Source organism: Scyliorhinus canicula, chromosome 27 (genome assembly GCF_902713615.1).
Source record: "Scyliorhinus canicula chromosome 27, sScyCan1.1, whole genome shotgun sequence".
NCBI classification, from domain to species: domain Eukaryota; kingdom Metazoa; phylum Chordata; class Chondrichthyes; order Carcharhiniformes; family Scyliorhinidae; genus Scyliorhinus; species Scyliorhinus canicula.
The window spans coordinates 19887784-19892967 of NC_052172.1; positions in this window are offsets into that span (position 1 = coordinate 19887784).

Here is a 5184-nt window from a genome sequence, read left to right on the forward strand (position 1 = left end):
GAACCAATTTTAAGTGTGATATTGCCCTTATCCATGTTCAGATGTATACAAAGGGGGTCACTGAATGGTGACTAGGAGCACAAACACCTTTCACACATTCTCCGATCTCCATTTTCCCTATCCTGGGTGAAACCATACCAGTGCCCATATTGCTAATGTTAGCTTGCTCAGAACTGGCTGGGATTAAACCTGGAACCTTTCTGGATTATGTTGCTAAATTCTATACCAAGCAAGCCTGTGTCTCAGGTGATCCAGTCATTGTTGGAAATTGCTGAAACAAAGTCACATACAACTACCCCAGCCTCCTGAGTTTTAAAATAATTTTAGTGAAAAACTATAAAACTGCCCTAACTATTGTTGTGGCCTCTTCCTGATTTCCATTATTATGACCTATTCAGTTACTGCATTATGTAATTCAACAATCAGTTGAAAAAATGAAAATGAAAATCGCTTATTGTCACGAGTAGGCTTCAATGAAGTTACTGTGAAAAGCCCCTATTTGCCACATTCCGGCGCCTGTCCGGGGAGGCTGGTACGGGAATCGAACCGTGCTGCTGGGTCTGCTTTAAAAGCCAGCGATTTAGCTCAGTGAGCTAAACCAGCCCCTGAATTCTCCTATATTACTGATTCTTTCCAGAACAAATGGTGGGATTTACCCACCAACCCGCGAGTGTTTTTCAGTGTTGGAGGCGGCCCGGTACCAGTCCTGCCGTATTTCCCGTTGACTGCACCTCTTGTCGCCAGGAAACTTGCATCCCGGTGTGGGACCGGAATATGCTGTCGGTGTGAACAGCCAGTAAATCCCGACCAATGTTTGGGCTGTGGTTATGACCATGAAGTGATAAAATTAGATTTATTTTAAAAATGAGGAAATACATGTCAGTACTTTATTGAAGTTCTGTGTAAAGATGCACCATCTTTTTTTCTTAATTCTCTTTAGTTTCAGGCAGTAGCACACTTTCAGCTAAAGTAGAGGAATCTCCCATTCCGTGGCTGCCTTTGGAGCTCTTGATGCCATTGCTGGGTGATGAAAAATTAAAGTCTGACTCTAATTTTGAATACAGCATTAATTTGAAAAACAGTAAGTAAAGAGTATTCTCACCCCAGTGTTAATGCTGCACAGACACAGCATCGAATGTGCAGACCCAAATTAAGTGAGATTTTAATTACAGCTTTACAAAGATAATTCTGACATTTCCCTATGCCTGAACATATAACTCAAGGTGCTACAGCTTTGGTGTATATGGATTCCCTAATTACATACGGAGAGACAGTCATATCTGCACTCTGGTGATTCAGGGAATGTTAGAAATTGCAGAAGAAAAGAAATCCTATACAACCATTTATCATCTAATGGAATGAAAATGTGGATTGATTTAACCAGTCACTCTATTAATATGTTCAGATCCGAACCTCCTCACTGCACAAGTTCAGTAGCTCCAAATATTAAGTACACTTCATTTTGTTTAAAATTACGATGCAGCAGTCAGTTGGATTTGCCTCATTTTAAATTCTGGCGGGTCCCAAAACTCCCTCCCTAACAGCGTTGTGGGTGTACCAATTAGAGCTGGGCAATGAATGCAGGCCTCTAGCTGGCGAATTCCAGATTCCTTGAATTAATTAAAAAAAAGAAAATTGGTCATTTTTTCAGATGCATCTATGAAATGTCTGGATGGAGATTCTTGGAGTTTTTTTTAACTGCCTAAAGGACTGTACCAACAAACATCAATATCAGAGAGTCTAGCTTGCGGAAAAGGTAAAAAGTAGGTGCTCAATTACTTCTTGCTAATGTTATGGGCCAGGGTTTAGAGAACCCCAAAGTGTATCAAGGAGTTGAACTGACCCACAACTTTTAATAAATTGTGGTATGGGGAGCACATGGCCCAGTCTACAGATGTGGTACAGCAGAAATGGAAAAGTATTTTAAAAAAAAATAATGTTTATTCTATTAATTCAAGTTAACCTTTTTAAAACATACAGTGAACATCCTAGCAACCATTAATTCAAACCCCAAAGAATACAAGTAATACAATGAATATAAGTAATCCTTACTTTCCTTTTAACATACATAAGATTTTTTAAAAAAACCTTTAAAACAGAAGCACGTCAGGTTTAAATTCACTACTGAGAACATTTATAATTATGAATTCACCAAATGATCAAGAGATAGTCTTTTCATGGCAGAGAGAACAACAGAGTACACCTGCTTTGTCTGGCTTCAGCTCCAACACTGAAATGAAACCAAAAAAATACAGACACACCCAAGCTTTTATCAAAGTGAAACAAAAAGCTGACAGCCCAGCCCCACCCACACTCTGACGTCACTGCAGTTCACCCACTACAGGTATTCTATAAAAACACCCATTCCTTAAAGGTACTCTCACATGACACCTCCCCCTAAGAGAAAAAAAATAAACCATCAACGTCAACCAGGAGAGTTTTTTTAGAGCAGTATGTAAATAGTCCAACTCGGGAAGTGGCCATACTGGACCTGGTATTGGGGAATGATCCCGGCCAGGTGGTTGACATTTCAGTCGGTGATTACTTTGGGAATAGCGATCACAATTCCATAAGTTTTAGAATACTCATGGACAAAGACGAGAGTGGTCCGAAAGGAAGAGTGCTAAATTGGGGAAAGGCCAACTATAACAAAATTCGGCAGGAGCTCAGGAATGTGGATTGGGAGCAGCTGTTTAAGGGTAAATCCACATTTGAAATGTGGGAGTCTTTTAAGGAAAGGTTGATCAGTGTGCAGGACAGACATGTTACTGTGAAAATGAGAGATAGAAATGGCAAGATTAGGGAACCATGGATGACGGGTGGAATTATGAGACTAGCTAAGATGAAAAAGGAAGCATACATAAGATCGAGGCGACTTAAAACTGATGAAGCTTTGCAGGGATATCGGCAAAGTAGGACAAATCTCAAACGCGCAATAAAGAGGGCTAAAAGGGGTCATTAAATATCTTTGGCTAACAGGGTTAAGGAAAATCCCAAAGCCTTTTATTCGTATATAAGGAGCAAGAGGGTAACTAGAGAAAGGATTGGCCCACTCAAAGACAAAAGAGGGAATTTATGCGTGGAGGCAGAGGAAATGAGTGAGCTTCTTAATGAGTACTTTGCATCGGCCTTCACCAAGGAGAGGGACATGATGGATGTTGAGGCTAGGGATGGATGTTTAAATACTCTAGGTCATGTCGGCATAAGGAAGGGGGAGGATTCTAAAAGGCATTAAGGTGGACAAGTCCCCAGGACCGGATGGGATCTATCCCAGGTTACTGAGGAAAGCGAGGGACGAAATAGCTGGGGCCTTAACAGATACCTTTGCAGCATCCTTGAGCACGGGTGAGGTCCCGGAGGACTGGAGAATTGCTAATGTCCCTTTGTTTAAGAAGGGTAGCATGGATAATCCAAGGAGTTATAGACCTGTGAGCTTGACGTCAGTGGTAGGCAAACTGTTGGAGAAGATACTGAGGGATAGGATCTATTCACATTTGGAAGAAAATAGACTTATCAGTGATAGGCAGCATGGTTTTATGCAGGGAAAGTCATGTCTTACAAACCTAATAGAATTCTTTGAGGAAGTGACAAAGTTAATTGATGAGGGAAGGGCTGTAGATGTCATATACATGGACTTCAGTAAAGCATTTGATAAAGTTTCCCATGGCAGGTTGATGGAAAAAGTTACGTCTTTATGGGGTTCAGGGTGTACTAGCTAGATGGATAAAGAACTGGCTGGGCAACAGGAGACAGAGAGTAGTGGTGGAAGGGAGCGTTTCAAAATGGAGAAAGGTGACTAGTGGTGTTCCACAGGGATCCGTGCTCGGACCACTGTTGTTTGTGATATATATAAATGATCTGGACAAAGGTATAAGTGGTCTGATGAGCAAGTTTGCAGATGATACTAAGATTGGTGGAGTTGCAGGTAGCGAGGCGGACTGTCAGAGAATACAGCAAAATATAGATAGATTGGATAGTTGGGCAGAGAAATGGCAGATGGAGTTCAATCCAGGCAAATGCGAGGTGATGCATTTATATGGTCAATGGAAGAGTCCTGGGGAAAATTGATGTACAGAGAGATCTGGGAGTTCAGGTCCATTGCACCCTGAAGGTGGCTGTGCAGGTCTATAGAGTGGTCAAGAAGGCATACAGCATTCTTGCCTTCATTGGACGTGATATTGAGTACAAGAGTCGGCAGGTCATGTTACAGTTGTATCGGACTTTGGTTAGGCCACATTTGGAATACTGCGTGCAGTTCTGGTCGCCACATTACCAGAAGGATGTGGATGCCTTGGAGAGGGTGCAGAGGAGGTTCACCAGGATGTTGCCTGGTATGGAGGGTGCTAGCTATGAAGAAAGGTTGAGTAGATTAGGATTGTTTTCATTGGAAAGACGGAGGTTGAGGGGAGACCTGATTGAGGTCTACAAAATTATAAGAGGTATGGACAGGGTGGATAGCAAGAAGCTTTTTCCAAGAGTGGGGGTGTCAATTACAAGGGGTCACTATTTCAAGGTGAGAGGGGAAAAGTTTAAGGGAGATGTGCGTGGAAAGTTTTTTACACAGTGGATGGTGGGTGCCTGGAATGTTTTGCCAGCGGAGGTGGTAGAGGCGGGCATGATAGCATCATTTAAGATGCATCTGGACAGATATATGAACGGGTGGGGAACAGAGAGAAGTAGACATTGGAAAATAGGCAACAGGTTTAGATAAAGGATCTGGATTGGCGCAGGCTGGGAGGGCCGAAGGGCCTGTTCCTGTGCAGTAATTTTCTTTGTTCTTTGTCAAGATGGTTTCATTTTTCACCTTTTCTCTATCCTTTCAGAAATGCACACAGTGAATACACTTTTTTGTTTAAAAAAAAACACACACACAAGCAGGTATAATAATATAGTCTTTTTTTTGTTCTTCTTCCTCCAACTGGAATCCCTCTTGATTGACAGTCTCTTTGAACAAGAAGGTCTCTGCACGATCCATCCATTTCTCTATGTCTCGGCATTTCTCTTTAAAGTCAGATACTGTAGTTCAATCTGATCACAGAGTCCCTTGTAATTCTCCAACACAGGAGCATTGGTTATCACAGCTTTCAGGCAGTCAAATGTCTGTTGAAATTCCGCTGTCCACTGGAATTTGTTATCCTTCTTGAGCAAGTCCGTCAGTGGAGTGACTACACTGCTGAAATTCAG